Here is an 11130-nt window from a genome sequence, read left to right on the forward strand (position 1 = left end):
CCTCTGAGAAGTTTTAGCGCCACTCCAGCAGGAACTCTATGTGTGTGCTAGGCCCAGAGGCGCATTGGCCTTAAAAATAACTCAGCAAATTTTTGGCTTGTTGCTCTGGCAAGCACATGCAAATCAGTGGGGTTATAGTATTTCAGTTTTGTTGGACTGAATTAGTCTATGGAGCAACAGGGTGTAAAGCCTTCCCTAGAATAATAATAACTTATTTAAAGATATTGCAGTATTCAGTGTGACATCTGTTAGCAAATTATTGTCTACTGCAGTGCTTTCTTTTAAGCCACTTGGGACCCACATGCTGAATTATTTCATGATTTGCATAGGTTCTTATTTATAATGGCCGGCGCAGTATTAAGCCACCTACTAATCAGCTAGGATTTCTTGTTACTTGATCACTTTCCCAAGGAGATAACTTTTGGCTCATTGTACCTCGGATCAAGTTTACGATCCCCTTTTACCTACACTTCATTAGAATATATTACGCCAACCACATACCAGCAAGGGAAATAATGGAGGTCAGATTCAGGAAATCATGTAACTAATACGAGAACCAGGGGGAATGCAGATGGAAAGGATACATTAAAGTGACCTGCTGAGAGAATAATCTTTCTGTTATAAAAGTTATCCGTAGGCAAATTAACTAAAAAGGGCATTAAATACTGATTTTCAAATATGCTAAGGCTATCATTTTCCCAAATGGCTAGATTGCCAAAGAAGCAAAACAGATGATATGACACCTAATACCCATCAACTTGTAATGCTAGATGGTAACCTGAACACTCCAAAAATATATTCTTAGACTCCCTCCCCCACCCCCTAAAAGTCTTCATCAAAGTTCTGGGGGAAGGATCCTGAAGCCAACTACTGGTGACAGGAGTCAAGGAGAACTCAAGTCTTCTGATTAATTTGAAAATTGCAAAAATAGGGCACTATTAGACAATTCCCATTACTTTTAATCCATCTGAATGGAAGGCAATCCAGGTTTGCTTTGTTTATAAGCTTCTGCCTCCTGATGCTAACTCTGGAAACAGAAAACCTAATTCCTCACTCAAGTCAAAGAATGCCAGCTAGAGAAAAGTTGGCCTGCCTAAGTTCCATTGAAAACAAAAGACTTGGATGCTTTAAGTTAAGTATTTCAGGATGAAGCAAGGTGTGATAGGTACAAACATAAGCCATCACAGTATCCCGGTAAAGGTATATGAATGCTTAGGTAGAAGAGATGGTAGCTTGGTCTATGATTTGGCAACAATGTGTGTTGCAGGGTGGTGTTCTGATATTAACTCAGCTAAAGGCTCTACATCTTTCCAAAATAAGAAGGAATTGTATGGGCAACTGGGGGAAAATATAGCAATTTGGGGTGGAGGTAGGTAGCATACATAGAAAAGCAGTGGTAGTAGCAGCCTTTCCTCTTTTAAACTACCACTGTTTTAGTTAGTCGATGTGGCGTTTGCCCTCTCATTTGAAAATGTCTGTATAGGGGGAGAGAAAGGGTTAATATGTAGACCAATAGGAAAGCCGGAGGCGGAGCCTACCTGTTTATAAAAGGGCTTAGCCCGAGGTTTGGTTTAGGTGGGTAGTTGGTTGGTTTTAGTGGGTTGGTTGGTTGGGAAAGGCAGTTGGGAAAGCAGTTGGGAAAGCAGTTGGAAATAGAGAGACAGTTAGCGCAGTTGGTTCTTGTGTGAGGGGAGGTGGAAGAGATAGAGACAGGATAAAATAAGACTAAGAAGGTAAAGAGTAACAACATTTTGAAGGCAGTTAAAGTTTATTTGTGTCTGCAATAAACTACACTCTTCTTCCTTAACTTGAGAACCTGACTGAGACTAAGTGATTTACCGGGGAGGACCTGGTTGGTGACAGCGGATTAGTGGTGTACGGGTCAATAGTCCGTGAGACGACTGGGGGCTCCGTATGAATGCCGCAGTCTCTAAGGTGCTACTGGACAATGATTTTATTTTTATATATATTTCGACTGGTTTTTTGTGTTTTTTTAATGTAGATTCGCAATTGAACCAACAGCCATCAACACCCCCTTGGAATACACTAAGAGAGTCAGGGGGTACCATTTACCCCCCAACAATGCCCCTGGAATTACACTACATCCCAATATAGTGTCGCCCCAAAGCTGGGTGGGGCATTAGAGAAAATGGCAGTCCCTGGGAAACATTTGCAAGGGTCAGTTGGCAGGTGGAAGAACAGTTCTCCTCTGCAAATGTGCCCCCTTAGCTCTTTAATGGACTGTGGCACAAAGTGGACTGTGGATAGTGTCATTAATTGTACTGACTTTTCTTTGCATTTGTTCCAGTTGGAATTCTTTCTTCTTTGCACCAATTTAGCAATTAGCACCCTGCTTCACTCTGGTGCCATTCTTTAGACCACTAGATTCTAGGGTTTTGTTTGTTTGTCTGCTAGCTTGCAAGCTTGCTGTGTAAGGCCCTAGAAGGAAGCTGGAGGAGCCTTTAATGTATTTAGGAGATGGCCTGTTGTCAGCCACATAGGGTTAAAAATTACATATTATTGAAAACACTGGTGGGGGGATGTAATGGACATAGATGTAGAGCCTGTCAGTTTCTCAACAACCTCTCCTTTCAATCCCAAGATGATTTCTAAAGGTATGGTTAGAAGCATGGTTTGCCTATTGTGAATTATCCTATTTACTTTGGCTATTATGTATTGAATTGACTGAAGACCATTCCCAACAGTTGACAAGAGAAACCATTATGAAGAAAACCAAATTTTCACTTTATGGGTTGAGTTATCTGTGATTTAAAGATCATTACAATCTCTTTAAAATACTTAGAGCCATCCAAAGAAATTTTAAATCAAAGGAATCCTATGCCTTTCACTTAGGAAACCAATAGTTACGTTACTTCATTATTATTATTTTTTGCTAAAGCCACAAAAGCTAAACAGTTTCCTAAAATGATTTTGATTTTGGGGTGCTTAGGTTCTGGGGTAAGAAACAAAGCGTGATGTGTGACTGGCAAGCTTTCTAGTAATAATAATCCCAACAGTATAGTAAAATGTGGAATATACATTGATCTGTTAAGCACCAAAGGACATGATAAAGCTACTGAAAACTAACACAGATACTAAAAACTCCTAATCTCTTTACCAGCTTTGCTTATTTTCTTAGGTGCCTCCTTGTGCTCAGGTTGTATATTCATCTGCCTCAATTTTTGGTTGACTTTTTAAACTTGTTAAACAGCTCACATTTTGTTGTTATAAAACAATCCTAGTCTTGGGGTAGGCATTTGGTGGCCATGAACTGGATGTTTTAGCAGCTTATTTCGGTGCCACTTAACATGTTAATTTTAGATATAAACCAACGGTGTTACAAATATAACTTAAATGCATGAATATGGCAATAACATACTTGTAAATATACAACTTTATGCTCCTTGTGCGTTCAGGATTAATTGTGTCTACCACCTCAAGTGTGTGGTCACCAGTGCTGATGCATGGAATGATGGTGATGTCCTGACGAAGATATTGGTCTTTGTCAGGCTGATGGTGAAACCAAACTCTGCACAAGCTTCGACAAAGTGGTTGATGAGTCCTTGTAGAGCCTCCTCAGAGTGCATTGTCAAGGCTGTGTCATCTGCAAGCAACATCTCACAGATAAGAACTCTCTACACTTTTGGCATGGAGTTGAATAGACCCAATTGAATAGACCCCCTTTCAGTGTTATTTTTTTTTTCTAGAAAAAGAGGTGCCAGAAATCACCATGAGCAACACCCTCATTCTCTTAGAATGGCAATGGCACACACCTGAGAGGTGCTTGGAACTAAGTTCCGGTGAGTTCCGGCTGAAAAAGCCCCTCTTCCATCACTCCTTGAATGGAAGTACAAACCATCTTCAGTGGAACTGATGGCATGTGAAAAGAACAGAGAGAGAAATATGCCAAAGAATTGAGGTAAGAATATAACCCTGTTTCACATTGATCTTTATAGAGATGGCATCCAAGGATGAACCATCATACCGGATGGCTCCATGCATGTTCTTGTGAAAGGAGACAATCATCTTGTGGAGCTTATTCTACCTTATTGAGAAGTGTGAAGAGCCTGCTTCAACCGATGAGGTCAAAAGCCTTCATCAGGTCTATGAGGGCAATGTACAAGGGACATTTCTGCCCTCAGCATCACTCCTGCAGCTGGCACAATGAGAAACCCATCTCAGCTGCATTGTGACTTGGGATAAGCCCCGTCAGCAAGTGACTGTAGTCTGTTGAGAACTACACAGGCGAAGGCTTTCCCCACAATATTCAACAAGGGGATTCCATGGTAGTTGTTACAGTCCTGGTGGTCACATTTGTTCTTGTAAAGGCTCACAATGCTGGAGTCGCACATGTCTTGTGGCGTAGACCCTGTTTCCCAGCACTGTAAGAGAAGGCTGTGGAGGTGTATCGTGAGGATGGCTGACTTTCAGCAGTTCTGTTGACTGTCCTGATTATCTTATCCATCAATGTGACCCTGTTCTAGTTTTATTGGGTAGGTGGGAATGAACCTGTCAGTTTCCCCCCACTATCGATTTTCCATGCAGAATTTTATAAACCTTGGGGAGTGGGTGCTATGAGACTTGAGGTGAGCACATATCCCCCCCCTTTAAAAAGGTGTGTGTGTGTGTGTGTGTGTGTGTGTGTGTGTGTGTGTGTGTGGTGGCATCTACTGAACTTGATGTTCATTCCTGTAATAATAATAATAATAATAATATAATATTTGTACCCTGCCCATCTGGCTGGGTTTCCCCAGCCACTCTGGGTGGCTTCCAACAAAAGATTAAAAATACATTAAAAACTTCCCTAAACAGGGCTTGCCTTCAGATGTCTTCTAAACATCAGATAGTTGTTTATCTCTTTGACATCTGGTGGGAGGGTGTTCCACAGGGTGGGTGCCACTACCAAGAAGGTCCTCTACCTGGTTCCCTGTAGCTTTGCTTCTTGCAGGGAGGGAACCGCCAGAAGGCCCTCGGCACTGGACCTCAGTGTCCGGGCAGAACAATGGAGGTGGAGATGCTCCTTCAGGTATACTGAAGGTTCCTGAATGAATCCTTAAGCAGTCTGAGTGCTGGAAAAAATGTTGTGATCACAAAGTGGGAGCACAGCTTTCTTCTGATCTGACATGCCATGCCAGACTAACTTTATCTTGTTGTTCACTGTATAAATAAATACCCTACAATGAACAGCATCCAAAGTAGGGCCAAAGTATTAAACAGACAATATGTATTCCCCCCCCAACAGAAATGCAAAGCACTGCTTCAACTTCTATGCCTTCTCCTTATACTCTTGGTAGTAGGTACAGATGTTTCCACATCTGCTTTCTGATGGCATGAGGGTATATGATTTAAATGTGCTGCTTTTCTGGCACAACAATTTCAGTCCTTCATGAGCAAGCATCAGAACCATCTCACAGGCTTTTGCTTTGTCGAAACCTTGAGATCCTAGTGGAGTATTCGAGTCCTCATGTTTATTCTCCTAGACAAATACAGGAAAAAGCCCACTTGCTCCCTTTGACCCTTCTCCTTGGCAACTGGCAATTACCTTCCTTAGCCCAAAGGGTTGATGCATTTGGGACTTGAGAGAGGTGCTTTATTTGGAACACATGATCTGCAACCCAGAGCTTTGGAGTTCCTTTCAGGAGCCACAGAGTATTTATTTATATTATATCAAATTAGAGGAAATGAAGGGGCATGTGTTGCAGGCAGCAACAGCATTCTGCTTGTTATAAACTCCCCTATTAGAAATGTTTTTGTGAATGTCAGTGGGCCAGTGCACTTTGGGACTCAAACACCTAGACAGTCAATCATCATAATGAACCTTTTATTTTATTTTCAAATGTAATGAATTACATGTAACCTCTTCCATTCCATTTACGGAGCTAACTATTCTGTTTCAACATGAAACCGTTTAGGCTTATGTTCAGTCATTTAAAAAAACGTGACTAAAATGCTGTAGCTTCCCTATCTCTGAACAGACCCCAGTTCAGAAAGTTTTCCCAAAAAGCCACAAAGAAATCACAGGAAGGACTATTTAATTGTGGTGGTTTGTGAAGCAGAATAGCCTAAAACTGTTTTGACCAGACTGAAGGTTATCTGTTAACCTGTCCACTTTAAGCCACACATTTATTGCATGACAACGTTCAGCCTTTTTTGAATGCTACAAAGTTTTCCCCATGCTCAAATGCTCAGGAGTGGGTGAAGTTTCTGTCACTCCTAAAGAAACAACTGCTCTGTTGTACATTGGCATACAATATTCTCTATGTTCCACTCATCCTCTTGTTTTATTTAATCTACAGAGACAAATTAAACTTGTTTTTTAATGCCTTGTCACTAGCAACAACAAAACTACATATTTTATCCAGGAATTGTAAAGGTAAAGGGACCCCGACCATTAGGCCCAGTTGCAGACGACTGGGGTTGCGGCGCTCATCTCGCTTTATTGACCAAGGGAGCTGGCGTACAGCTTCCAGGTCATGTGGCCAGCATGACTAAGCCGCTTCTGGTAAACCAGAGCAGCGCACGGAAATGCCGTTTACCTTCCTGCCGGAGCGGTACCTATTTATCTGCTTGCACTTTGATGTGCTTTCGAACTGCTAGGATGTACACCCCCAGAATGTGATAAAATTAATATCCTCTAGGTTATGGTTGCAATATTTCAAAAAGTAATAATAATAATAATAATAATAATAATAATAATAATAATAATAATAATAATTTATTTGTACCTCGCCCATCTGGGCAGTTTCCAACAAAGATTAAAAATACATTTAAAAAACCAGCACATCCCAAAAGTTGTTGAGTGTTGAGCTTTTTTTTTTAGGAAGACCCCATTATTGTTGAGCTTACTTTTAGGAAACCATGAAAATAAAGAAATATTTTTTTTTTTAAAAAAAACACATGAATTTTCAATTGACTTGTATAAAGTGCCACTATTCAGAAATTCCGACTATTCAGACATCAGTTCTGTCTTTGAAATCCCGGTAATGTCCGGGACAATCTGGACATATGGCAGCCCTACTCTAGGTTTATTTGTTAAATTATTGACAATATCAAAAGATGTACACATTTAAGTCTTGCCTTTCTTACCAAAAGCAGTGTTCTGTAGTGGTTAGAGTATCAGACAGGGGAGACGTGATTTCAAATCCTTATTCAGCCATGAATCTCACCAGTGGCCTTCAACTAGGCACTGTGTTTCATTTAAGAATTATTGCAACAATGCAATGGTCATGCATGGTATTCTGAGCTCCTTGGAAGAAGAATAAGGTGTACTGTAAATAATAATTCGCTAGAGGGATAGCCAGGCCAAGAAAATTTTGAGGGAGTTATATCTAATGATAGTTCTACTCAGTGAAGACACACTGAAATGAATGGACAGGATTAACTTATGTGGATCTGTTGTGAGTATGATGTAATGATTTCTCTCACCCCCCTGCCCTCCCCAGTCTTCCCCTTCCCCACAGTGTCACTTAGAGTTAAGATAAGCGGACATGTTTCAACCCTGGACTACTTGTGAGGAGGATCTGCGTGTGACCATCTGAACACCGAGGGGCTGTGGAACGATAACATTGCATCAGAGACAAGCTGTGCTTCTTGATAATCTTTGAGAGGATTTTTAATTTTCTGCTTTTCGCAAGTGCGTTTATTTATTTATTTTGCCCTGTTGCCTACACAGCGTGTTTGCTCAATTATTTGTGCTTTTAGGCAGTCGTTTTCAAAAAGATGGAAACAAACAGAACTTCCAGTGTGCTTTCAAAGACTGCCTGGCAGCCTTTTGCTGCCAACCTATCACCCTCATAGAAGAACTATTCAGTACTTGCAGCAGTATCTTACGGTCAAGGTCAAAGCTAAGTCCCAGAAAAAACAAACAGATCTCATTTCCAAGAGAGATGCAGAAAGTTCCAGATTGTTGCCTCGATCCAGCAAGGGTGATTTGCCAGAAGAATCAGGACTTGCACACCCTCCAAGTGTCCCTATTTTTCAGGGACGTCCCTAATTTAGAGAAGCCATTCCGGTTTCTGGATTTGATCCTTAAGATGTCCCTATTCCCATCAGAGAAAGGTTGGAGGGCATGGTACATCTGCAGTGCCAGGCGGTGCATTGGTGGTGAGTGTCCCATGGGTGGTGGTGGTGGTGTGGCAGAGCAGGGTGGCACATCCTGTTTTGCCTCAAGTGGCAAAATGGGATGAACTACCCCTGATCTCAGGATTCCAGAATTTACAGCTGTTTGTCCTGATGAAAGGCAGACAAAGACCCACAGCCCAGGTGGGGCTCGCTAGCTTGGGGAGTAGGTATGTGATTCCTCAGCTGGAGTAGACTCGGGACAAGTGGGGGTCACATGCCTCATCAAGCCCAGAAGGTATAACAGGAAAGCCATCCTGGCCAGGCCATAGCTCTCCTGACAGATGATTTGGTCTGGAGTCACAGTGTGGAAATAAAGGATGAGATTGCCCACCATATACCAAACATTCTACTGTACAAATTAGGCCCCAGTGTTTTTCTTACAACCCCCTTCTCAATGTGCCTACTTTAAATTAATCAATTTTAATCTAGCATGTAGATTCTCAAAACTTTTTCATTTAAACATTCAACAATTTTTAGCACAATCTTGCTTGTTCTCAGTAACCAAAATTATATTATCTACATATACAAGCAGAAAAGTTGTTTGCCCATTTTGTTGTTTTCCCCATGAGACATCGGTTAAATTGGACTACATATATCAGGATGAATAAGTTGCAAAGGCTCTGTTGAACTTTTCTGGCTTTGCTTAGAGATAGAAGGTCTTGTTCCCTTTCCCAGCAAACAACTTTCACATATTTCACTACCCAGGTCAACTTTACAAGGTTTAATTTCCATTCTTCTCACCAAACCTTTCTTTGGCAGGTCTGCTATAATCCTGAAGCCTCTATATGCTAGCCTTTTGTGCCACAGACACACAAGCTGCAGTTGAATTCTTCTTGACCATATTCATTCTTTCTTGACCTGTATCTAGCACAAAGACTCCATTATTTTTAAAACCTTGTGCATACAAAACTCTAGCTGTGGTAGCTGCACATTTGTTGCGATCGAAATTTACATTAAAATCATGCTTAGTCAGGGTTGATACACTCAGCAAACTCAGCAAGAAAACTAAATCTCTCACTTCATTACTATCAGTTTTTTCTGTCACCACCCTGGAACTTTTCTTTATTAGCGCCACTTTGTTTTGTACAGTTCCTTGCAAAATGTCCTATTTTTCCACACGAGAAGCATCTAGTTTCGCCATTTTTGTCTGTACCTTGAAAAGCAGTTTTATTGCTAAAGCACAAGCCCCGCCCACCAGACACCCAGCACTCTACTATTCAAATTAGGCCCCAGTGTTTTTCTTACAGCAGCACCTTCATCATGGGTGCCTCCTTTCAGGCCCCCACCTCTGCCAGAGAAGCAGTCCCAGTACTGTATAGGTGCTGATTTCCTACAAGATCTTGTGAGATCTCATCAAAGTCTTGCAAGATATCAAGAAGAACAAAAGATCTCATGAGATTTAGGTGAGATCTTGCAAGCACTTTCAGGGAATCGGCACCAAAGCCAGCACTGCAATGCTGGTCCCTATTTTCCAGGTACATCTGTGATTTAGAGAAGCTGTCCTGGTTTCTGATTTCATCCCGGAATGCCCTGCTTTTCCTTAGGATGTCTCTGTTTTCCGTGGATAAATGTTGGAGGGTATGGTAGGATGTCCCTATTTTCATCACGTTCAGTCCACAGCTGTAATCTGAAGGCAGGCTGTATATTGTGGTTGCAGTTTTATTCGTAGAGAAAAGAAGTCTGAGCTAAATCTCAGACTTGCTACTTGTGGCCTCCATCCTCTGTAAAGGATGAATCATGTGCTGGCTAAGAGCCAGGAGCAGTAGAGATCTAGAAGAGAAGATCCAACAGAGGAAGTCCAAAAGAGAAAGAGGGCTGCAGGGCCAGCCCTTTTCATTGGTCAGCTAGGGTCACGCCCATCTACCTGGTCACACTCAGGGGGAGGAGGCTCCCAACAGGTATGACAGGAAGTCCTCCCTGTTTGGAGCCACATTCCCCTGTGTGTCCATTCTAGGCAATGGGGAAATGTTGTACTTGAATGCTCTAGCAATACATTCCACAACTGGGGTACACATTTGTGTGTTTGAAGGTGACCCAGAAACTACAACTAATCCAGAATGCGGCAGCTAGACAGGTGACTGGGAGCGGCTGCCAAGACCACATAACACCAGTCTTGAAAGATCTACCCTGGCTCCCAGTACATTTCCGAGCACAATTCAAGTGTTGGTGCTGACCTTTAAAGCCCTAAACAACCTCAGCCCAGTATACCTGAAGGAGCGTCTGCACCCCCAGTTCAGTCCAGACACTGAAGTCCAGCTCCGAGGGCCTTCTGGCGGTTCCCTCCCTGCGAGAAGTGAGGTTACAGGGAACCAGCAAGATGGCCTTCTCAGTAATGGCGCCCGCCCTGTGGAATGCCCTCCCATCAGATGTCAAAGGAATAAGCAACTATCTGACGTTTAGAAGACATCTGAAGTCAGCCCTGTGTAGGGAAGTTTTTAATGACTGGTGTTTTAATGTATTTTTAATCTTTTGTTGGAAGCTGCCCAGAATGGCTGGGGAAACCAAGCCAGATGGGCAGGGTACAAATAAATTGTTGTTGTTGTTGTTGTTGTTGTTGTTGTTGTTGTTGTTGTTGTTATTATTATTATTATTATTATTATTATTATTATTATTATTATTATTATTATTATTTTCAAACTTTCAGCATCCAGGAGAGTTGCCCTTCCATGTGATTCACTGCTCATGGGAGTTCAGTAGCACTTTCCACTGAAGTCTATGAGGGAAGTTAGGAGCTGTGACAGCTTCTGCCCTTTTCTGTTTTGCCAATGTGTCAGGCAGAATGTCTGAACTGGTGCACTCTCTGGATGAGTTCACAAACTCAGGCATTACTGTTCGGTTTCCCCACTGAAATTACATCTGGAATCGCCTCCCAATAAAGTGCACGAGGTTACGCTGTCACAGATGGGGCTCTGCATTGCTTCTCAAGTCTAGAGGATGCGACAAAGGCTGTTGCTTCATCCTGCCTTTCAGAAGCATTGATATTTGGAAATGTGAGCATTTTATTTTGTT

General features: G+C 41.9%; 1 long non-coding RNA gene across 1 annotated transcript; it reads left to right on the forward strand.

Annotated features, from left to right (window-relative positions):
* Window positions 1–480: 480 nt before the first annotated feature.
* Window positions 481–8083, forward strand: LOC310700746. The gene is made up of 3 exons (XR_014522784.1): window positions 481–1733; window positions 3417–3919; window positions 7443–8083. It is a non-coding gene; the product is annotated as an uncharacterized lncRNA (long non-coding RNA).
* The last annotated feature ends 3047 nt before the right edge of the window (window positions 8084–11130 follow it).

This window comes from Podarcis liolepis, assembly GCF_965112155.1.
Source record: "Podarcis liolepis genome assembly, chromosome: 2".
In the NCBI taxonomy this organism is placed as follows: domain Eukaryota; kingdom Metazoa; phylum Chordata; class Lepidosauria; order Squamata; family Lacertidae; genus Podarcis; species Podarcis liolepis.